This window comes from Procambarus clarkii, chromosome 78, assembly GCF_040958095.1.
Source record: "Procambarus clarkii isolate CNS0578487 chromosome 78, FALCON_Pclarkii_2.0, whole genome shotgun sequence".
NCBI classification, from domain to species: domain Eukaryota; kingdom Metazoa; phylum Arthropoda; class Malacostraca; order Decapoda; family Cambaridae; genus Procambarus; species Procambarus clarkii.
This window is the reverse complement of record NC_091227.1, coordinates 24,838,585-24,866,287: the sequence shown is the minus strand read 5'-3', so window position 1 is coordinate 24,866,287 and position 27,703 is coordinate 24,838,585. Positions and strand designations below refer to the sequence as shown.

At 53.4% G+C, this 27,703-nt stretch overlaps 1 long non-coding RNA gene across 1 annotated transcript in view; it reads left to right on the top strand.

The window, feature by feature from the left end:
* Positions 1–27,703, top strand: part of LOC138357473 (uncharacterized) — a 172,736-nt gene that overhangs the window by 88,784 nt on the left and 56,249 nt on the right. The window contains exon 2 of the long non-coding RNA XR_011225026.1: positions 23,625–23,696. This is a non-coding gene — a long non-coding RNA (uncharacterized lncRNA). The remainder of the gene's footprint in view (positions 1–23,624; positions 23,697–27,703) is intronic.

Here is a 27,703-nt window from a genome sequence, read left to right as displayed (position 1 = left end):
ACACCAGCTAGCATGTGACACCACCAGTCACACACCAGCCAGCATGTGACACCACCAGTCACACACCAGCCAGCATGTGACACCAGTCTCACACCAGCCAGCATGTGACACCACAAGTCACACACCGGCCTGCATGTGACACCACCAGTCACACACCAGCCAGCATGTGACACCACTAGTCACACACCAGCCAGCATGTGACACCACCAGTCACACACAAGCCAGCATGTGACACGACCAGTCTCACACCAGCTAGCATGTGACACCACCAGTCTCACATAAGCCAGCATGTGACACCACCAGCCAGCATGTGACACCACCAGTCTCAAACCAGCCAGCATGTGACACACCCAGTCACACACCAGTCAGCATGTGACACCATCAGTCACACACCAGCCAGCATGTGACACCACCAGCCAGCATGTGACACCACCAGTCTCACACCAGCCAGCATGTGACACCACCAGTCTCACACCAGCCAGCATGTGACACCACCAGTCACACACCAGCCAGCATGTGACACCACCAGTCAAACACCAGCCAGCATGTGACACCACCATTCACACCAGCCAGCATGTGACACCAGCCAGCATGTGACACCACCATTCACACCAGCCAGCATGTGACACCACCAGCCAGCATGTGACACCACCAGCCAGCATGTGACACCACCAGCCAGCATGTCACACCACCAGCGAGCATGTGACACCAGTCTCACACCAGCCAGCATGTGACACCACCAGTCGCACACCAACCAGCATGTGACACCACCAGTCACACACCAGCCAGCACGTGACACCACCAGTCACACCAGCTAGCATGTGACACCACCAGCCAGCATGTGTCACCACCTGCCAGCATGTGACACCAGTCACACACCAGCCAGCATGTGACACCACTAGTCTCACACCAGCCAGCATGTGACACCACCAGTCACACACCAGCCAGCATGTGACACCACCAGTCTCACACCAGCCAGCATGTGACACCACCAGTCTCACACCAGCCAGCATGTGAACCCACCAGTACCACACCAGCTAGCATGTGACACCACCAGTCGCAAACCAACCAGCATGTGACACCACCAGTCACACACCAGCCAGCATGTGACACCAGTCTCACACCAGCCAGCATGTGACACCTTCAGTCTAGCACCAGCCATCAGCATGTGACACCACCAGTCTCACACCAGCCAGCATGTGACACCACCAGCCAGCATGTGACACCACCAGTCTCACACCACCCAGCATGGGACACCACCAGTCTCACACCAGCCAGCATGTGACACCACCAGCCAGCATGTGACACCACCAGTCTCACACCACCCAGCATGGGACACCACCAGTCTCACACCAGCCAGCATGTGACACCACCAGCCAGCATGTGACACCACCAGTCTCACACCAGCCAGCATGTGACACCACGAGTCTCACACCACTTAGCATGTGACACCACCAGTCACACACCAGCCAGCATGTGACACGACCAGTCACCAGCAAGCATGTGACACCACCAGTCTCACAGCAGCCAGCATGTGACACCACCAGTCTCACACCAGCCATCATGTGACACCACCAGTCACATACCAGCCAGCATGTGACACCACCAGCCAGCATGTGACACCACCAGTCTCACACCAACCAGCATGTGATATCACCAGCCAGCATGTGACACCACCAGTCTCAAACCAGCCAGCATATGACACCACCAGTCACACACCAGCCAGCATGTGACACCACCAGTCTCACACCAGCCAACATGTGACACCACCAGCCAGCATGTGACGCCACCAGTCACACACCAGCTAGCATGTGACACCACCAGTCACACACCAGCCAGCATGTGACACCACCAGTCACACACCAGCCAGCATGTGACACCAGTCTCACACCAGCCAGCATGTGACACCACAAGTCACACACCGGCCTGCATGTGACACCACCAGTCACACACCAGCCAGCATGTGACACCACTAGTCACACACCAGCCAGCATGTGACACCACCAGTCACACACCAGCCAGCATGTGACACGACCAGTCTCACACCAGCTAGCATGTGACACCACCAGTCTCACATAAGCCAGCATGTGACACCACCAGCCAGCATGTGACACCAACAGTCTCAAACCATTTAGCATGTGACACACCCAGTCACACACCAGTCAGCATGTGACACCATCAGTCACACACCAGCCAGCATGTGACACCACCAGCCAGCATGTGACACCACCAGTCTCACACCAGCCAGCATGTGACACCACCAGTCACACACCAGCCAGCATGTGACACCACCAGTCAAACACCAGCCAGCATGTGACACCACCATTCACACCAGCCAGCATGTGACACCAGCCAGCATGTGACACCACCATTCACACCAGCCAGCATGTGACACCACCAGCCAGCATGTGACACCACCAGCCAGCATGTGACACCACCAGCCAGCATGTCACACCACCAGCGAGCATGTGACACCAGTCTCACACCAGCCAGCATGTGACACCACCAGTCGCACACCAACCAGCATGTGACACCACCAGTCACACACCAGCCAGCACGTGACACCACCAGTCACACCAGCTAGCATGTGACACCACCAGCCAGCATATGTCACCACCTGCCAGCATGTGACACCAGTCACACACCAGCCAGCATGTGACACCACTAGTCTCACACCAGCCAGCATGTGACACCACCAGTCACACACCAGCCAGCATGTGACACCACCAGTCTCACACCAGCCAGCATGTGACACCACCAGTCTCACACCAGCCAGCATGTGAACCCACCAGTACCACACCAGCTAGCATGTGACACCACCAGTCGCACACCAACCAGCATGTGACACCACCAGTCACACACCAGCCAGCATGTGACACCAGTCTCACACCAGCCAGCATGTGACACCTTCAGTCTAGCACCAGCCAACAGCATGTGACACCACCAGTCTCACACCAGCCAGCATGTGACACCACCAGCCAGCATGTGACACCACCAGCCAGCATGTGACACCACCAGTCTCACACCACCCAGCATGGGACACCACCAGTCTCACACCAGCCAGCATGTGACACCACCAGCCAGCATGTGACACCACCAGTCTCACACCACCCAGCATGGGACACCACCAGTCTCACACCAGCCAGCATGTGACACCACCAGCCAGCATGTGACACCACCAGTCTCACACCAGCCAGCATGTGACACCACCAGTCTCACACCACTTAGCATGTGACACCACCAGTCACACACCAGCCAGCATGTGACACGACCAGTCACCAGCAAGCATGTGACACCACCAGTCTCACAGCAGCCAGCATGTGACACCACCAGTCTCACACCAGCCATCATGTGACACCACCAGTCACATACCAGCCAGCATGTGACACCACCAGTCACCAGCCAGCATGTGACACCACCAGCCAGCATGTGACACCACCAGTCTCACACCAACCAGCATGTGATATCACCAGCCAGCATGTGACACCACCAGTCTCAAACCAGCCAGCATATGACACCACCAGTCACACACCAGCCAGCATGTGACACCACCAGCCAGCATGTGACACCACCAGCCAGCATGTGACGCCACCAGTCTCACACCAGCCAGCATGTGACACCACTAGTCTCACACCAGCCAGCATGTGACACCACCAGTCACACACCAGCCAGCATGTGACACCACCAGTCTCACACCAGCCAACATGTGACACCACCAGCCAGCATGTGACACCACCAGTCACACACCAGCTAGCATGTGACACCACCAGTCACACACCAGCCAGCATGTGACACCACCAGTCACACACCAGCCAGCATGTGACACCAGTCTCACACCAGCCAGCATGTGACACCACAAGTCACACACCGGCCTGCATGTGACACCACCAGTCACACACCAGCCAGCATGTGACACCACTAGTCACACACCAGCCAGCATGTGACACCACCAGTCACACACCAGCCAGCATGTGACACGACCAGTCTCACACCAGCTAGCATGTGACACCACCAGTCTCACATAAGCCAGCATGTGACACCACCAGCCAGCATGTGACACCAACAGTCTCAAACCAGCCAGCATGTGACACACCCAGTCACACACCAGTCAGCATGTGACACCATCAGTCACACACCAGCCAGCATGTGACACCACCAGCCAGCATGTGACACCACCAGTCTCACACCAGCCAGCATGTGACACCACCAGTCACACACCAGCCAGCATGTGACACCACCAGTCAAACACCAGCCAGCATGTGACACCACCATTCACACCAGCCAGCATGTGACACCAGCCAGCATGTGACACCACCATTCACACCAGCCAGCATGTGACACCACCAGCCAGCATGTGACACCACCAGCCAGCATGTGACACCACCAGCCAGCATGTCACACCACCAGCGAGCATGTGACACCAGTCTCACACCAGCCAGCATGTGACACCACCAGTCGCACACCAACCAGCATGTGACACCACCAGTCACACACCAGCCAGCACGTGACACCACCAGTCACACCAGCTAGCATGTGACACCACCAGCCAGCATGTGTCACCACCTGCCAGCATGTGACACCAGTCACACACCAGCCAGCATGTGACACCACTAGTCTCACACCAGCCAGCATGTGACACCACCAGTCACACACCAGCCAGCATGTGACACCACCAGTCTCACACCAGCCAGCATGTGACACCACCAGTCTCACACCAGCCAGCATGTGAACCCACCAGTACCACACCAGCTAGCATGTGACACCACCAGTCGCACACCAACCAGCATGTGACACCACCAGTCACACACCAGCCAGCATGTGACACCAGTCTCACACCAGCCAGCATGACACCTTCAGTCTAGCACCAGCCATCAGCATGTGACACCACCAGTCTCACACCAGCCAGCATGTGACACCACCAGCCAGCATGTGACACCACCAGCCAGCATGTGACACCACCAGTCTCACACCACCCAGCATGGGACACCACCAGTCTCACACCAGCCAGCATGTGACACCACCAGCCAGCATGTGACACCACCAGTCTCACACCACCCAGCATGGGACACCACCAGTCTCACACCAGCCAGCATGTGACACCACCAGCCAGCATGTGACACCACCAGTCTCACACCAGCCAGCATGTGACACCACCAGTCTCACACCACTTAGCATGTGACACCACCAGTCACACACCAGCCAGCATGTGACACGACCAGTCACCAGCAAGCATGTGACACCACCAGTCTCACAGCAGCCAGCATGTGACACCACCAGTCTCACACCAGCCATCATGTGACACCACCAGTCACATACCAGCCATCATGTGACACCACCAGTCACTAGCCAGCATGTGACACCACCAGCCAGCATGTGACACCACCAGTCTCACACCAGCCAGCATATGACACCACCAGTCACACACCAGCCAGCATGTGACACCACCAGTCTCACACCAGCCAACATGTGACACCACCAGCCAGCATGTGACGCCACCAGTCACACACCAGCCAGCATGTGACACCACCAGTCACACACCAGCCAGCATGTGACACCAGTCTCACACCAGCCAGCATGTGACACCGCCAGTCACACACCGGCCTGCATGTGACACCACCAGTCACACACCAGCCAGCATGTGACACCACCAGTCACACACCAGACAGCATGTGACACCACCAGTCACACACCAGCCAGCATGTGACACCACCAGTCTCACACCAGCTAGCATGTGACACCACCAGTCTCACACTAGCCAGCATGTGACGCCACCAGCCAGCATGTGACACCACCAGTCTCACACCAGCCAGCATGTGACACAACCAGTCACACACCAGCAAGCATGTGACACCATCAGTCACACACCAGCCAGCATGTGACACCACCAGTCACCAGCCAGCATGTGACACCACCAGTCTCACAGCAGCCAGCATGTGACACCACCAGTCTCACACCAGCCATCATGTGACACCACCAGTCACATACCAGCCAGCATGTGACACCACCAGTCACCAGCCAGCATGTGACACCACCAGCCAGTATGTGACACCACCAGTCTCACACCAGCCAGCATGTGATATCACCAGCCAGCATGTGATACCACCAGTCTCACACCAGCCAACATGTGACACCACCAGTCACACACCAGCCAGCATGTGACACCACCAGTCTCACACCAGCCAACATGTAACACCACCAGCCAGCATGTGACACCACCAGTCTCACACCAGCCAGCATGTGATATCACCAGCCAGCATGTGACACCACCAGTTTCACACCAGCCAACATGTGACACCACCAGTCACACCAGCCAGCATGTGACACCACCAGTCTCACACCAGCCAACATGTGACACCACCAGCCAGCATGTGACACCACCAGTCACACACCAGCCAGCATGTGACACCAGTCTCACACCAGCCAGCATGTGACACCGCCAGTCACACACCGGCCTGCATGTGACACCACCAGTCACACACCAGCCAGCTTGTGACACCACCAGTCACACACCAGCCAGCATGTGACACCACCAGTCACACACCAGCCAGCATGTGACACCACCAGTCTCACACCAGCTAGCATGTGACACCACCAGTCTCACACTAGCCAGCATGTGACACCACCAGTCTCACACCAGCCAGCATGTGACACAACCAGTCACACACCAGCAAGCATGTGACACCATCAGTCACACACCAGCAAGCATGTGACACCACCAGTCACCAGCCAGCATGTGACACCACCAGTCTCACAGCAGCCAGCATGTGACACCACCAGTCTCACACCAGCCATCATGTGACACCACCAGTCACATACCAGCCACCATGTGACACCACCAGTCACCAGCCAGCATGTGACACCACCAGTCTCACACCAGCCAGCATGTGATATCACCAGCCAGCATGTGACACCACCAGTCTCTCACCAGCCAACATGTGACACCACCAGTCACACACCAGCCAGCATGTGACACCACCAGTCTCACACCAGCCAACATGTGACACCACCAGCCAGCATGTGACACCACCAGTCACACACCAGCTAGCATGTAACACCACCAGTCACAGACCAGCCAGCATGTAACACCAGTCTCACACCAGCCAGCATGTGACACCATCAGTCACACACCGGCCTGCATGTGACACCACCAGTCACACACCAGCCAGCATGTGACACCACCAGTCATACACCAGCCACCATGTGACACCACCAGCCAGCATGTGACACCACCAGCCAGCATGTAACACCACCAGTCACACACCAACCAGCATGTGACACCACCAGTCACACACCAGCCAGCATGTGGCACCACCAGTCTCACACCAGCCAGCATGTGACACCACCAGCCAGCATGTGACACCACCAGTCTCACACCAGCCAGCATGTGACACCACCAGCCAGCATGTGACACCACCAGTCACACACCAGCCAGCATGTGACACCACCAGTCACACACAAGCCAGCATGTGACACCACCAGTCTCACACCAGCCAGCCAGCATGTGACACCACCAGTCTCACACCAGCCAGCATGTGACACCACCAGTCACACACCAGCCAGCATGTGACACGACCAGTCACACACCAGCCAGCATGTGACACCACCAGTCACACACCAGCCAGCATGTGACACCACCAGTCACACACTAGCCACCATGTGACACCACCAGTCTCACACCAGCCAGCATGTGACACCACCAGTCACACACCAGCCATCATGTGACACCACCAGTCACATACCAGCCAGCATGTGACACCACCAGTCACCAGCCAGCATGTGACACCACCAGCAAGCATGTGACACCACCAGTCTCACACCAGCCAGCATGTGATATCACCAGCCAGCATGTGACACCACCAGTCTCACACCAGCCAGCATGTGACACCACCAGTCACACACCAGCCAGCATGTGACACCACAAGTCACACACCGGCCTGCATGTGACACCAGTCACACACCAGCCAGCATGTGACACCACTAGTCACACACCAGCCAGCATGTGACACCACCAGTCACACACCAGCCAGCATGTGACACGACCAGTCTCACACCAGCTAGCATGTGACACCACCAGTCTCACATAAGCCAGCATGTGACACCACCAGCCAGCATGTGACACCACCAGTCTCAAACCAGCCAGCATGTGACACAACCAGTCACACACCAGTCAGCATGTGACACCATCAGTCACACACCAGCCAGCATGTGACACCACCAGCCAGCATGTGACACCACCAGTCTCACACCAGCCAGCATGTGACACCACCAGTCACACACCAGCCAGCATGTGACACCACCAGTCAAACACCAGCCAGCATGTGACACCACCATTCACACCAGCCAGCATGTGACACCAGCCAGCATGTGACACCACCATTCACACCAGCCAGCATGTGACACCACCAGCCAGCATGTGACACCACCAGTTAGCATGTCACACCACCAGCGAGCATGTGACACCAGTCTCACACCAGCCGGCATGTGACACCACCAGTCGCACACCAACCAGCATGTGACACCACCAGTCACACACCAGTTAGCACGTGACACCACCAGTCACACCAGCTAGCATGTGACACCACCAGCCAGCATGTGTCACCACCTGCCAGCATGTGACACCAGTCACACACCAGCCAGCATGTGACACCACTAGTCTCACACCAGCCAGCATGTGACACCACCAGTCACACACCAGCCAGCATGTGACACCACCAGTCACACACCAGCCAGCATGTGACACCAGTCTCACACCAGCCAGCATGTGACACCTTCAGTCTAGCACCAGCCATCAGCATGTGACACCACCAGTCTCACACCAGCCAGCATGTGACACCACCAGCCAGCATGTGACACCACCAGCCAGCATGTGACACCACCAGTCTCACACCATCCAGCATGGGACACCACCAGTCTCACACCAGCCAGCATGTGACACCACCAGCCAGCATGTGACACCACCAGTCTCACACCACCCAGCATGGGACACCACCAGTCTCACACCAGCCAGCATGTGACACCACCAGCCAGCATGTGACACCACCAGTCTCACACCAGCCAGCATGTGACACCACCAGTCTCACACCACTTAGCATGTGACACCACCAGTCACACACCAGCCAGCATGTGACACGACCAGTCACCAGCAAGCATGTGACACCACCAGTCTCACAGCAGCCAGCATGTGACACCACCAGTCTCACACCAGCCATCATGTGACACCACCAGTCACATACCAGCCAGCATGTGACACCACCAGTCACCAGCCAGCATGTGACACCACCAGCCAGCATGTGACACCACCAGTCTCACACCAACCAGCATGTGATATCACCAGCCAGCATGTGACACCACCCGTCTCAAACCAGCCAGCATATGACACCACCAGTCACACACCAGCCAGCATGTGACACCACCAGTCTCACACCAGCCAACATGTGACACCACCAGCCAGCATGTGACGCCACCAGTCACACACCAGCCAGCATGTGACACCACCAGTCACACACCAGCCAGCATGTGACACCAGTCTCACACCAGCCAGCATGTGACACCGCCAGTCACACACCGGCCTGCATGTGACACCACCAGTCACACACCAGCCAGCATGTGACACCACCAGTCACACACCAGCCAGCATGTGACACCACCAGTCACACACCAGCCAGCATGTGACACCACCAGTCTCACACCAGCTAGCATGTGACACCACCAGTCTCACACTAGCCAGCATGTGACGCCACCAGCCAGCATGTGACACCACCAGTCTCACACCAGCCAGCATGTGACACAACCAGTCACACCAGCAAGCATGTGACACCATCAGTCACACACCAGCCAGCATGTGACACCACCAGTCACCAGCCAGCATGTGACACCACCAGTCTCACAGCAGCCAGCATGTGACACCACCAGTCTCACACCAGCCATCATGTGACACCACCAGTCACATACCAGCCAGCATGTGACACCACCAGTCACCAGCCAGCATGTGACACCACCAGCCAGTATGTGACACCACCAGTCTCACACCAGCCAGCATGTGATATCACCAGCCAGCTTGTGACACCACCAGTCTCACACCAGCCAACATGTGACACCACCAGTCACACACCAGCCAGCATGTGACACGACCAGTCACACACCAGCCAGCATGTGACACCACCAGTCACACACCAGCCAGCATGTGACACCACCAGTCACACACTAGCCACCATGTGACACCACCAGTCTCACACCAGCCAGCATGTGACACCACCAGTCACACACCAGCCATCATGTGACACCACCAGTCACATACCAGCCAGCATGTGACACCACCAGTCACCAGCCAGCATGTGACACCACCTGCCAGCATGTGACACCACCAGTCTCACACCAGCCAGCATGTGATATCACCAGCCAGCATGTGACACCACCAGTCTCACACCAGCCAGCATGTGACACCACCAGTCACACACCAGCCAGCATGTGACACCACCAGTCTCACACCAGCCAACATGTGACACCACCAGCCAGCATGTGACACCACCAGTCACACACCAGCTAGCATGTGACACCACCAGTCACACACCAGCCAGCATGTGACACCACCAGTCACACACCAGCCAGCATGTGACACCAGTCTCACACCAGCCAGCATGTGACACCACAAGTCACACACCGGCCTGCATGTGACACCACCAGTCACACACCAGCCAGCATGTGACACCACTAGTCACACACCAGCCAGCATGTGACACCACCAGTCACACACCAGCCAGCATGTGACACGACCAGTCTCACACCAGCTAGCATGTGACACCACCAGTCTCACATAAGCCAGCATGTGACACCACCAGCCAGCATGTGACACCACCAGTCTCAAACCAGCCAGCATGTGACACAACCAGTCACACACCAGTCAGCATGTGTGTTACGGCCCTCTCGGGACGCAACGGGGTTCTTACTCTGATGTAGTTAGAGGAAGATATATATCCGGCCCCAAGCCAGTAGAGGCTATCAAGGGATGCGATCCGTGACGCAAGTAACTTAAAGGGAGTAGGGAAAGAAAGGTAAGAACTTAATATAATATAATATAACCATCACCATTTAAATATATAAAAGTAAAACGTACACAAGGGGGAGGGGTATTAACACTTTACAAAGGGGATCAACACTGTAGTCTTCTGCTGGAGACTATGGATCCTCGAAGCTAGGTGCTGAGTCCGCGGTACTTTCTTCGTGGCCTCAAGACGTGTCCTCTGAGAACGCCGAGCCTACCCTGGCCACAGGTCAGCCACAACACAGGTCCACTGGGGGCACCGTCGTGGAGGCCATCAACCACACGTCCAGCAGGTCTGCTGGCAGGTACTGAGCCACCAAGGCTGGTACGGCCACTCCACGAACGATAAAAGGGATACGCCCTAGACAGGAGTCTCGTGTGATATCACCAATCACCCTCCTGTCCTCAATACCCCAGTGGATTATCGTCTCCAACCGTCGGTCCCGGGTAAATCCTTCCACTGCCACTCCACTGGCAGGCTTAACACACCACAGTGTTCTTCCGGGGGGACGACGTCACGACAGCTGCAGCAAACTTCACTGTATGGAGACTGGCTGCCTCGGGTAGACTGACTACACCTTCAACACAGTGGTCCCAGGTCGGCTCTGTAAGCAGACACGTCATTAATAACCGGGACACTAATACACCACACTCACAGGCTCAGATACAAACGCCCGACATATCCACTCCATAGATGGCGCTGTCTTCGGAGCACCACCTCACCAGAGGTCAGGAGCGGCGGTGTTGAGCGCTGAACCAGACTGGAAACTGGTCCTCGAGGCCAGTACACGCTGTCCTCACTAGGTGTCGTCGTTCGTTTGGCGGGGGTTTCGGGAGCTGACCCACAGATGGCGTGTTTGTCACTGCTCCAGGCTAGGACGCTGGATCCGGGTTCGTAACAATGTGACACCATCAGTCACACACCAGCCAGCATGTGACACCACCAGCCAGCATGTGACACCACCAGTCTCACACCAGCCAGCATGTGACACCACCAGTCACACACCAGCCAGCATGTGACACCACCAGTCAAACACCAGCCAGCATGTGACACCACCATTCACACCAGCCAGCATGTGACACCACCATTCACACCAGCCAGCATGTGACACCACCAGCCAGCATGTCACACCACCAGCGAGCATGTGACACCAGTCTCACACCAGCCAGCATGTGACACCACCAGTCGCACACCAACCAGAATGTGACACCACCAGTCACACACCAGCCAGCACGTGACACCACCAGTCACACCAGCTAGCATGTGACACCACCAGCCAGCATGTGTCACCACCTGCCAGCATGTGACACCAGTCACACACCAGCCAGCATGTGACACCACTAGTCTCACACCAGCCAGCATGTGACACCACCAGTCACACACCAGCCAGCATGTGACACCACCAGTCTCACACCAGCCAGCATGTGACACCACCAGTCTCACACCAGCCAGCATGTGAACCCACCAGTACCACACCAGCTAGCATGTGACACCACCAGTCGCACACCAACCAGCATGTGACACCACCAGTCACACACCAGCCAGCATGTGACACCAGACTCACACCAGCCAGCATGTGACACCTTCAGTCTAGCACCAGCCATCAGCATGTGACACCACCAGTCTCACACCAGCCAGCATGTGACACCACCAGCCAGCATGTGACACCACCAACCAGCATGTGACACCACCAGTCTCACACCACCCAGCATGGGACACCACCAGTCTCACACCAGCCAGCATGTGACACCACCAGCCAGCATGTGACACCACCAGTCTCACACTACCCAGCATGGGACACCACCAGTCTCACACCAGCCAGCATGTGACACCACCAGCCAGCATGTGACACCACCAGCCAGCATGTGACACCACCAGCCAGCATGTGATACCACCAGTCTCACACCAGCCAGCATGTGACACCACCAGTCTCACACCACTTAGCATGTGACACCACCAGTCACAAACCAGCCAGCATGTGACACGACCAGTCACCAGCAAGCATGTGACACCACCAGTCTCACAGCAGCCAGCATGTGACACCACCAGTCTCACACCAGCCATCATGTGACACCACCAGTCACATACCAGCCAGCATGTGACACCACCAGTCACCAGGCAGCATGTGACACCACCAGCCAGCATGTGACACCACCAGTCTCACACCAACCAGCATGTGATATCACCAGCCAGCATGTGACACCACCAGTCTCAAACTAGCCAGCATATGACACCACCAGTCACACACCAGCCAGCATGTGACACCACCAGTCTCACACCAGCCAACATGTGACACCACCAGCCAGCATGTGACGCCACCAGTCACACACCAGCCAGCATGTGACACCACCAGTCACACACCAGCCAGCATGTGACACCAGTCTCACACCAGCCAGCATGTGACACCGCCAGTCACACACCGGCCTGCATGTGACACCACCAGTCACACACCAGCCAGCATGTGACACCACCAGTCACACACCAGCCAGCATGTGACACCACCAGTCACACACCAGCCAGCATGTGACACCACCAGTCTCCCACCAGCTAGCATGTGACACCACCAGTCTCACACTAGCCAGCATGTGACGCCACCAGCCAGCATGTGACACCACCAGTCTCACACCAGCCAGCATGTGACACAACCAGTCACACACCAGCAAGCATGTGACACCATCAGTCACACACCAGCCAGCATGTGACACCACCAGTCACCAGCCAGCATGTGACACCACCAGTCTCACAGCAGCCAGGATGTGACACCACCAGTCTCACAGCAGCCAGCATGTGACACCACCAGTCTCACACCAGCCATCATGTGACACCACCAGTCACATACCAGCCAGCATGTGACACCACCAGTCACCAGCCAGCATGTGACACCACCAGCCAGTATGTGACACCACCAGTCTCACACCAGCCAGCATGTGATATCACCAGCCAGCATGTGACACCACCAGTCTCACACCAGCCAACATGTGACACCACCAGTCACACACCAGCCAGCATGTGACACCACCAGTCACATACCAGCCAACATGTGACACCACCAGTCACCAGCCAGCATGTGACACCACCAGCCAGTATGTGACACCACCAGTCTCACACCAGCCAGCATGTGATATCACCAGCCAGCATGTGACACCACCAGTCTCACACCAGCCAACATGTGACACCACCAGTCACACACCAGCCAGCATGTGACACCACCAGTCTCACACCAGCCAACATGTGACACCACCAGCCAGCATGTGACACCACCAGTCTCACACCAGCCAGCATGTGATATCACCAGCCAGCATGTGACACCACCAGTCTCACACCAGCCAACATGTGACACCACCAGTCACACCAGCCAGCATATGTGACACCACCAGTCTCACACCAGCCAACATGTGACACCACCAGCCAGCATGTGACACCACCAGTCACACACCAGCCAGCATGTGACACCAGTCTCACACCAGCCAGCATGTGACACCGCCAGTCACACACCGGCCTGCATGTGACACCACCAGTCACACACCAGCCAGCATGTGACACCACCAGTCACACACCAGCCAGCATGTGACACCACCAGTCACACACCAGCCAGCATGTGACACCAAAAGTCTCACACCAGCTAGCATGTGACACCACCAGTCTCACACTAGCCAGCATGTGACACCACCAGTCTCACACCAGCCAGCATGTGACACAACCAGTCACACACCAGCAAGCATTTGACACCATCAGTCACACACCAGCAAGCATGTGACACCACCAGTCACCAGCCAGCATGTGACACCACCAGTCTCACAGCAGCCAGCATGTGACACCACCAGTCTCACACCAGCCATCATGTGACACCACCAGTCACATACCAGCCAGCATGTGACACCACCAGTCACCAGCCAGCATGTGACACCACCAGTCTCACACCAGCCAGCATGTGATATCACCAGCCAGCATGTGACACCACCAGTCTCTCACCAGCCAACATGTGACACCACCAGTCACACACCAGCCAGCATGTGACACCACCAGTCTCACACCAGCCAACATGTGACACCACCAGCCAGCATGTGACACCACCAGTCACACACCAGCTAGCATGTGACACCACCAGTCACACACCAGCCAGCATGTAACACCAGTCTCACACCAGCCAGCATGTGACACCATCAGTCACACACCGGCCTGCATGTGACACCACCAGTCACACACCAGCCAGCATGTGACACCACCAGTCATACACCAGCCAGCATGTGACACCACCAGCCAGCATGTGACACCACCAGCCAGCATGTGACACCAGCAGTCACACACCAACCAGCATGTGACACCACCAGTCACACACCAGCCAGCATGTGGCACCACCAGTCTCACACCAGCCAGCATGTGACACCACCAGCCAGCATGTGACACCACTAGTCTCACACCAGCCAGCATGTGACACCACCAGCCAGCATGTGACACCACCAGTCACACACCAGCCAGCATGTGACACCACCAGTCACACACAAGCCAGCATGTGACACCACCAGTCTCACACCAGCCAGCCAGCATGTGACACCACCAGTCTCACACCAGCCAGCATGTGACACCACCAGTCACACACCAGCCAGCATGTGACACGACCAGTCACACACCAGCCAGCATGTGACACCACCAGTCACACACCAGCCAGCATGTGACACCACTAGTCACACACTAGCCACCATGTGACACCACCAGTCTCACACCAGCCAGCATGTGACACCACTAGTCACACACAAGCCAGCATGTGACACCACCAGTCTCACACCAGCCAGCATGTGACACCACCAGTCTCACACCAGCCAGCATGTGACACCACCAGTCACACACCAGCCAGCATGTGACACCACCAGTCTCACACCAGCCAGCATGTGACACCACCAGTCACACACCAGCCAGCATGTGACACCACCAGTCAGCATGTGACACCACCAGTCTCACACCAGCCAGCATGTGACACCACCAGTCACACACCAGCCAGCATGTGACACCACCAGTCGCACACCAGCCAGCATGTGACACCACCAGTCTCACACCAGCCAGCATGTGACACCACCAGTCTCACACCAGCCAGCATGTGACACCACTAGTCACACACCAGCCAGCATGTGACACCACCAGCCAGCATGTGACACCAGTCTCACACCAGCCAGCATGTGACACCACCAGTCTCACACCAGCCAGCATGTGACACCACCAGTCTCACACCAGCCAGCATGTGACACCACCAGTCACACACCTGCCAGCATGTGACACCACCAGTCTCACACCAGCCACCATGTGACACCACCAGTCTCACACCAGCCAGCATGTGACACCACCAGTCACACACAAGCCAGCATGTGACACCACCAGTCTCACACCAGCCAGCATGTGACACCACCAGTCTCACACCAGCCAGCATGTGACACCACCAGTCTCACACCAGCCAGCATGTGACACCACCAGTCTCTTACCAGCCAGCATGTGACACCACCAGTCACACACCAGCCAGCATGTGACACCACCAGTCTCACACCAGCCAGCATGTGACACCACCAGTCTCACACCAGCCAGCATGTGACACCACCAGTCACACACCAGCCAGCATGTGACACCAACAGTCTCACACCAGCCAGCATGTGACACCACCAGTCTCACACCAGCCATCATGTGACACCACCAGTCACACACCAGCCAGCATGTGACACCACCAGTCACACACCAGCCAGCATGTGACACCACCAGTCTCACACCAGCCAGCATGTGACACCACCAGTCTCACACCAGCCGGCATGTGACACCACCAATCTCACACCAGCCAGCATGTGACACCACCAGTCTCACACCAGCCAGCATGTCACACCACCAGTCACACACCAGCCAGCATGTGACACCACCAGTCTCACACCAGCCAGCATGTGACACCACCAGTCACACACCAGCCAGCATGTGACTCCAACAGTCTCACACCAGCCAGCATGTGACACCACCAGTCACACACCAGCCAGCATGTGACACCACCAGACACACACCAGCCAGCATATGACACCACCAGTCTCACACCAGCCAGCATGTGACACCACCAGTCACACACCAGCCAGCATGTGACACCACCAGTCTCACACCAGCCAGCATGTGACACCACCAGTCTCACATCAGCCAGCATGTGACACCACCAGTCACACACCAGCCAGCATGTGACACCAACAGTCTCACACCAGCCAGCATGTGACACCACCAGTCTCACACCAGCCAGCATGTGACACCACCAGTCACACACCAGCCAGCATGTGACACCTCCAGTCACACACCAGCCAGTATGTGACACCACCAGTCACACACCAGCCAGCATGTGACACCACCAGCCAGCATGTGACACCACCAGCCAGCATGTGACACCACCAGCCAGCATGTGACACCACCAGCCAGCATGTGACACCACCAGCCAGCATGTGACGCCACCAGCCAGCATGTGACACCACCAGTCTCACACCAACCAGCATGTGATATCACCAGCCAGCATGTGACACCACCAGTCTCAAACCAGCCGGCATATGACACCACCAGTCACACAATAGCCAGCATGTGACACCACCAGTCTCACACCAGCCAACATGTGACACCACCAGCCAGCATGTGACGCCACCAGTCACACACCAGCCAGCATGTGACACCACCAGTCACACACCAGCCAGCATGTGACACTAGTCTCACACCAGCCAGCATGTGACACCGCCAGTCACACACCGGCCTGCATGTGACACCACCAGTCACACACCAGCCAGCATGTGACACCACCAGTCACACACCAGCCAGCATGTGACACCACCAGTCACACACCAGCCAGCATGTGACACCACCAGTCTCACACCAGCTAGCATGTGACACCACCAGTCTCACACTAGCCAGCATGTGACGCCACCAGCCAGCATGTGACACCACCAGTCTCACACCAGCCAGCATGTGACACAACCAGTCACACACCAGCAAGCATGTGACACCATCAGTCACACACCAGCCAGCATGTGACACCACCAGTCACCAGCCAGCATGTGACACCACCAGTCTCACAGCAGCCAGCATGTGACACCACCAGTCTCACAGCAGCCAGCATGTGACACCACCAGTCTCACACCAGCCATCATGTGACACCACCAGTCACATACCAGCCAGCATGTGACACCACCAGTCACCAGCCAGCATGTGACACCACCAGCCAGTATGTGACACCACCAGTCTCACACCAGCCAGCATGTGATATCACCAGCCAGCATGTGACACCACCAGTCTCACACCAGCCAACATGTGACACCACCAGTCACACACCAGCCAGCATGTGACACCACCAGTCTCACACCAGCCAACATGTGACACCACCAGCCAGCATGTGACACCACCAGTCTCACACCAGCCAGCATGTGATATCACCAGCCAGCATGTGACACCACCAGTCTCACACCAGCCAACATGTGACACCACCAGTCACACCAGCCAGCATGTGACACCACCAGTCTCACACCAGCCAACATGTGACACCACCAGCCAGCATGTGACACCACCAGTCACACACCAGCCAGCATGTGACACCAGTCTCACACCAGCCAGCATGTGACACCGCCAGTCACACACCGACCTGCATGTGACACCACCAGTCACACACCAGCCAGCATGTGACACCACCAGTCACACACCAGCCAGCATGTGACACCGCCAGTCACACACCAGCCAGCATGTGACACCACCAGTCTCACACCAGCTAGCATGTGACACCACCAGTCTCACACTAGCCAGCATGTGACACCACCAGTCTCACACCAGCCAGCATGTGACACAACCAGTCACACACCAGCAAGCATTTGACACCATCAGTCACACACCAGCAAGCATGTGACACCACCAGTCACCAGCCAGCATGTGACACCACCAGTCTCACAGCCAGCATGTGACACCACCAGTCTCACACCAGCCAGCATGTGATATCACCAGCCAGCATGTGACACCACCAGTCTCTCACCAGCCAACATGTGACACCACCAGTCACACACCAGCCAGCATGTGACACCACCAGTCTCACACCAGCCAACATATGACACCACCAGCCAGCATGTGACACCACCAGTCACACACCAGCTAGCATGTGACACCACCAGTCACACACCAGCCAGCATGTAACACCAGTCTCACACCAGCCAGCATGTGACACCATCAGTCACACACCGGCCTGCATGTGACACCACCAGTCACACACCAGCCAGCATGTGACACCACCAGTCATACACCAGCCAGCATGTGACACCACCAGCCAGCATGTGACACCACCAGTCACACACCAACCAGCATGTGACACCACCAGTCACACACCAGCCAGCATGTGGCACCACCAGTCTCACACCAGCCAGCATGTGACACCACCAGTCTCACACCAGCCAGCATGTGACACCACCAGCCAGCATGTGACACCACCAGTCACACACCAGCCAGCATGTGACACCACCAGTCACACACAAGCCAGCATGTGACACCACCAGTCTCACACCAGCCAGCCAGCATGTGACACCACCAGTCTCACACCAGCCAGCATGTGACACCACCAGTCACACACCAGCCAGCATATGACACGACCAGTCACACACCAGCCAGCATGTGACACCACCAGTCACACACCAGCCAGCATGTGACACCACTAGTCACACACTAGCCACCATGTGACACCACCAGTCTCACACCAGCCAGCATGTGACACCACTAGTCACACACAAGCCAGCATGTGACACCACCAGTCTCACACCAGCCAGCATGTGACACCACCAGTCTCACACCAGCCAGCATGTGACACCACCAGTCACACACCAGCCAGCATGTGACACCACCAGTCTCACACCAGCCAGTATGTGACACCACCAGTCACACACCAGCCAGCATGTGACACCACCAGTCAGCATGTGACACCACCAGTCTCACACCAGCCAGCATGTGACACCACCAGTCACACCAGCCAGCATGTGACACCACCAGTCACACACCAGCCAGCATGTGACACCACCAGTCTCACACCAGCCAGCATGTGACACCACCAGTCTCACACCAGCCAGCATGTGACACCACTAGTCACACACCAGCCAGCATGTGACACCACCAGCCAGCATGTGACACCAGTCTCACACCAGCCAGCATGTGACACCACCAGTCTCACACCAGCCAGCATGTGACACCACCAGTCTCACACCAGCCAGCATGTGACACCACCAGTCACACACCTGCCAGCATGTGACACCACCAGTCTCACACCAGCCACCATGTGACACCACCAGTCTCACACCAGCCAGCATGTGACACCACCAGTCACACATAAGCCAGCATGTGACACCACCAGTCTCACACCAGCCAGCATGTGACACCACCAGTCTCACACCAGCCAGCATGTGACACCATTAGTCTCACACCAGCCAGCATGTGACACCACCAGTCACACACCAGCCAGCATGTGACACCAACAGTCTCACACCAGCCAGCATGTGACACCACCAGTCACACACCAGCCAGCATGTGACACCACCAGTCACACACCAGCCAGCATATGACACCACCAGTCTCTTACCAGCCAGCATGTGACACCACCAGTCACACACCAGCCAGCATGTGACACCACCAGTCTCACACCAGCCAGCATGTGACACCACCAGTCTCACACCAGCCAGCATGTGACACCACCAGTCACACACCAGCCAGCATGTGACACCAACAGTCTCACACCAGCCAGCATGTGACACCACCAGTCTCACACCAGCCAGCATGTGACACCACCAGTCACACACCAGCCAGCATGTGACACCACCAGTCACACACCAGCCAGCATGTGACACCACCAGTCTCACACCAGCCAGCATGTGACACCACCAGTCTCACACCAGCCGGCATGTGACACCACCAATCTCACACCAGCCAGCATGTGACACCACCAGTCTCACACCAGCCAGCATGTGACACCACCAGTCACACACCAGCCAGCATGTGACACCACCAGTCTCACACCAGCCAGCATGTGACACCACCAGTCACACACCAGCCAGCATGTGACTCCAACAGTCTCACACCAGCCAGCATGTGACACCACCAGTCACACACCAGCCAGCATGTGACACCACCAGTCACACACCAGCCAGCATATGACACCACCAGTCTCACACCAGCCAGCATGTGACACCACCAGTCACACACCAGCCAGCATGTGACACCACCAGTCTCACACCAGCCAGCATGTGACACCACCAGTCTCACATCAGCCAGCATGTGACACCACCAGTCACACACCAGCCAGCATGTGACACCAACAGTCTCACACCAGCCAGCATGTGACACCACCAGTCTCACACCAGCCAGCATGTGACACCACCAGTCACACACCAGCCAGCATGTGACACCTCCAGTCACACACCAGCCAGTATGTGACACCACCAGTCACACACCAGCCAGCATGTGACACCACCAGCCAGCATGTGACACCACCAGCCAGCATGTGACACCACCAGCCAGCATGTGACACCACCAGCCAGCATGTGACACCACCAGCCAGCATGTGACACCACCAGCCAGCATGTGACAACACCAGTCTCACACCAGCCAGCATGTGACACCACCAGCCAGCATGTGACACCACCAGTCTCACACCAGACATCGTCACTCTGCACATGTTCCAACATTAAAGATAATGCAGACAGACCACTTTCCTACAGCACATGGAGTAGTAACAGCAATGGAAAAAGAACAACCAGAGTTAAACTTTCCATCACAGTCAACCTGAAAGGAGAAATAATAATGACACTACAAGACCAACAGACTGCAAATTACTTAGAAAAATTAACAGTTCTGCAAGGGAAAGCTGTATGCTTGGAGTAGCTGGACCTTTCAGAAAGATGCACAAGAGTCGTGCTTTTGGGATACCCAACTGACTTAACTCTGGTTCTAGAACACAAGCAAATCCTGAATGCGGAACGATGGCACACAAAAGTAGACAAACCCGCGACACGTCAAGTTCTGGTGACCGTCATGGGACATGTGCCAGAAGCAGTCAATCTTGGAAAATGGGGAATATAATGACAGAGACCATACGTCCTGGAACATGGTTCCATTATGGCCTAATACCAGGGGCATGGTTCCATTATGGCATGATACCAGGGGCATGGTTCCATTATGGCATGATACCAGGGGCATGGTTCCATTATGGCATGATACCAGGGGCATGGTTCCATTATGGCATGATACCAGGGGCATGGTTCCATTATGGCATGATACCAGGGGCATGGTTCCATTATGGCATGATACCAGGGGCATGGTTCCATTATGGCATGATACCAGGGGCATGGTTCCATTATGGCATGATACCAGGGGCATGGTTCCATTATGGCATGATACCAGGGGCATGGTTCCATTATGGCATGATACCAGGGGCATGGTTCCATTATGGCATGATACCAGGGGCATGGTTCCATTATGGCATGATACCAGGGGCATGGTTCCATTATGGCATGATACCAGGGGCATGGTTCCATTATGGCATGATACCTGGGGCATGATTCCATTATGGCATGATAACAGGGGCATGGATCCATTATGGCATGATACCAGGGGCATGGTTCCATTATGGCATGATACCAGTGGCATGGTTCCATTACAGCATGATACCAGGGGCATGGTTCCAATATGGCATGATACCAGCGGCATGGTTCCATTATGACATGATACCAGCGGCATGGTTCCATTATGGCATGATACCAGGGGCATGGTTCCATTATGGCATGATTCCAGGGGCATGGTTCCATTATGGTATGATACCTGGGGCATGGTTCCATTATGGCATGATACCAGGGGCATGGTTCCATTATGGTATGATACCTGGGGCATGGTTCCATTATGGCATGATACCAGGGGCATGGTTCCATTATGGTATGATACCTGGGGCATGGTTCCATTATGGCATGATACCTGGGGCATGGTTCCCTTGTGGCATGATACCAGGGGCATGGTTCCATTATGGTATGATACCTGGGGCATGGTTCCATTATGGCATGATACCAGGGGCATGGTTCTATTATGGTATGATACCAGGGGCATGGTTCCATTATGGCATGATACCAGGGGCATGGTTCCCTTGTGGCATGATACCAGGGGCATGGTTCCATTATGGTATGATACCTGGGGCATGGTTCCATTATGGCATGATACCAGGGGCATGGTTCCATTATGGCATGATACCTGGGGCATGGTTCCATTATGGCGCAATACCTGGGGCATGGTTCCATTATGGCATGATACCAGGGGCATGGTTCCATTACCTTCATTAGCTCTAGAAATTCATCCATAAATTTCTTTTGGGTTTTTGAATGGTTTGCTGCCGGTGAGAGCTGACTATAACTAGATATTTTATATCTTCCAGCAGGTCATTAGTGAATGACTCAACATCTAACAAGATGATGTCAATAGGCAGAAAACTTAAGCTGTTATACAATGTTGTCCTCCGTTCCTTATTTCTGTAGCATCACTCACTGATTTTCCCAAAATTAATGTGAATATTTCTTCTTGCAGGAGGAGACTGGACTCACATTCCACCGACTTCCGGACTGATCAAAACAACGAGGATGTGATCACTTGTGTTAGGTACGATTGTTAAAATTAAATATTTTTATGTAATGTATTAGTGTCTCACAAACTTTGTGATGTGAAATTCAATAATGTATTGACTGTAGAAGACGCTTTTCGACATGTTGGTACTCCTTATTTTAATTATACTGACACACCCACACCGAGAGAGAGAGAGAGAGAGAGAGAGAGAGAGAGAGAGAGAGAGAGAGCGTATTCACCGGTTATAGGTTACATGACTTACTATTTACAATACTTATAAAAGAGCATCTGCTGGAAACATTATGCACCTCACCTATGTGCCTACTCACTGAGTAGGCGAGTCCTACAAAATAACGGCACCTAACTTAATCCTACAAAATACCTTAACATTCCTCCCCTTTGAATTAAACCGCCTACAGGTTAAGTCTATCAGGCGGTTGTATGACTCTTCCAGATTTTCTCAACTGGGACTCTTGGGCCCGTTACATCTGGAGAACCTTCTTCTGAGTTACTAACAGCAGAGTCCCTAGCATTATCTGTATCCACATTACCCCTGTTGAGCCTTGCTCTGCCTTCCTGTCTCCTGCAGGTGTTACCCCTTCATTATTAGCTTGAGCATCCCTATTTGCCTCATCCACACCCGATAGGACCTCAAAATTCCCAGTGACCCTTTGCATGGGTCACCCATTACCCATTACAAAATTCCTTGCATATACTGCATCTTCCTCTTTAAACAAAACTTCCTCTCCCTGAGCCAACTGATTGGCCGAGCTAGTTACAGATTTTTCTTGATCTAGATCTGTCTTTACTGCTACCATGTGCACGTTGAAGAACCTATTAAACAGTAATTCAGAAGGAGATTTACCAGTGATAGAATGAACAGCTTTTCTTTGATAATGCAAAAATCTTCAAAGCCTTGTACTAATAGTGGCTTCTGTAAATCACTGTAACTCGTCTTTTAAGGCTCTCACTGCTCTCTCAGCCAGACCATTTGAAGAAGGATTATAGAGGGCAGGTGTTACAGGTTTAATACCAATCTTTCTAAAAAAAAATCCTCCATTTCCTCAGAAACAAAATAAGAAGCATTATCTGACACAACCATGTCTGTCAATCCAAAATTATAAAATGTTTTCCTGAGCAATTTACAAGTTACAGATGATGTCATGGAATTACACACATGAACATCCATAAATTTTGTGTATGAATCCACCACCACTAGGTAATATTTGTTATCCATAGGTCCAGCATAATCTATATGAAGTCTAGACCAGGGTTTCCCCGTGTATGGCCAGGAAAGTACTGGGGCCTGGAGTTTCTGATAATTCTTAAAGCAAATGTGTCAATTTTTAGTTACTTCAGCAATATCTTGGTCCATTTTTGGCCACCAAACCCAACTTCTAGCTTCTTCTTTCATAGCATTTATGCCATTATGGCCTAAATGTTCCAAAATCTTACATCTAAGTTCCAGAGGAACCCCCATTCTATTCCCATATTAGAGTACATCCTGGTGAATACTAAGGTCAGCCTTTACCGCAGCATACTCTGACAATAATAAATTATCATTCCAGCCATATTTGAGATTCTTCCTCAACAGATTTAGTTTGGGATCTCTACCAGTTGCCTTCCTAATAGTCTGGAATGAAATATTCTCAAAAGACATAGTTTTCACCAGGTTAATTTACTCCACTGGAATACTGGAATTAAACTCTTCTGTAACAGGCAATCTACTTAATGCTCAGCCACTACATTATCCTTGCCCGATTTTAATACCAAATCATACTCAAACCGTGAAAGTAGCAATGCCCATAGTTGAATTCTAGTATTATCATTAACAAGAACTTGTTTACCTCTACCAAATAATCTTAACAGGGGTTAGGATTTTTTTCTGTTCTAGCCTTCTGTTCTGTTCTAGAAGTCTGTTCTAGCAAGACATTTCCTACCCATCAGAAAATACCTCAGTTTTTTTTACAGCATATACCAAATCTAAGGCTTCTTTGTCTAATTGGTAATAATTCTTCTCTGCATGAGATAATTTCTTGCTAGCAAAACAGACTGCTTTTTCCTGGCATCTACTTCCTGTAATAATACTCAACCCACTCGTACTGGGCAAGCATCAATCTCCAGTTTTAAAGGAAGTTTACCAGTAAAATTAGTGAGCACTGGAGAATTTATCAATTCCTGCTTAATATTCCTGAAATCCTTCTCATTCGCTGCCCACCTAACTCTAGCCCCTTTTTTCAATAATTTATACAAGTCAGCTAATTTTGTTGAAAAGTTCTTCACGAACTTACAAAAAGTATGTCACCATGCCTTCAAAAGACTGTACTTCCCCACTGATGTTGGGGCTGGGGGGGAGGGCTATATAGTAAATACGTTTTTGTGAGGAGTAAAGCCCTTACCTGAAATATGGTACCCCAGGTATTGTGATGAGTAAAGCCCTTACCTGAAATATGGTACCCCAGGTATTCAATGACATTGGTCTTCGTTGCTGTTTCACCCACATTAATCTTCACATTGTGCTCTTGCAGAAGATTCAAAACCTTTTCTAATCTTGTATCATACTCTTCCTCATTCTCCCCGCATACAATAATGTCATCTAAAAAGCTAGCAACACCCTCAATGTTTACTAACAAATGGGACATGAATCACTGAAAAATTTCTGGAGACGAGGAGAGTCCAAAAGGGACTTTTACACTTAAATAACTCCTTATGAAAATTAATAACTAACAATTTCTGACACTCTGCATCTACAGGAGTTTGCAAGTAGGCATATTTCAGGTCAGTCTTAGAAAATTTTGCCCCCCTTGCAACCCAGGTACAACTCATCTATTTTTGGTAATGGGTATTTTTACAATGGATTAGGTTATTTAATTCTTTAAATATCTGCACAGATTATCATGGATTTTGCGGTCTGCCTTCAACACTGGTACAGTTGGGGATGCCCATTCGCTATGTGGAATTGGCTCTAACATATACGATACGATAATTGGCATTATCGTATGCACTTAATGTTTTCCACATGTTTAACATTTAATTGTAACGTATCTGCCCACTCTCTAGACAGTGTTGACACTGCAGCACCGGTGTCCAATTTCAAGGGAACTAACTTCCCATCAATTACAAAAATTCACCACTTGTGACTTCACAGAACATACCTTCCTTTCCTTTCTCCGAATATTGTCTGCTTTCCTCACCTGCAGCTTCTTCAGACGGTTTACCTTCCTTTACTGTCTTGACCACAGTACCATTACCTCTTCTTCCTGCATTCCCTGGTCGTATCCTCTCCAAGACTTAGCTATTTGTTTTCAAGTTTTCTCTTCACACTTTTCTCAAGTGCCCTTTCTTGTCACAAAAGTTCCATATGTAGTCCTTAAACTTGAAGTAGCCACTACTGTATTTGTACTGTAACGTTTCTATTGTTACGTAAAGCATGGTGACAAATAAACACAGACACTAAGATACTATATATATATTTGCTCGAATATACAGAAGTATACAGGTGATACTTTGGTGTGAGTTGAGCGCACTGAGCGTCGGTACAGTATCTCGCAAGTGTCTGCTCTAGACCACACTTGAAAGTAGACTAGTTAATGTTTGTTATTCTGCTGCTTATATGCTCGGGCAACGCCTCACCTCATTCATCTCCAAAGGTTGACAGGAATATTAACAATGCATTTGGAGCGAGTATATTATTGGGATAATCTACTCGCTACAGTACCAAGAGTGTGATCTGTAGAATTACTCAAAGCTACCCAAAGTCACCACAAGCTACTCAGAGCCAGCTAGTATTACATAAGTAATGAAGAAATATGGTATATTTACTATAAAGTTGGTGCTGAGTGCAGAACATGATCAAACCTATTCTTACTCTGAAATAATCTAATTTCATAACGAAATTAAAAGTAAATATGTTCCAGGTGACGCCATAGGAAGTCGACGGTCCAAGCGACAATGTTGTTGATTGACTTATGCAAGATATATGGTTGCCTGGAGAGTGTTTGCTGGCGTATCAGCCTCCTGAACACAGTGATCCAGTCGTCGTA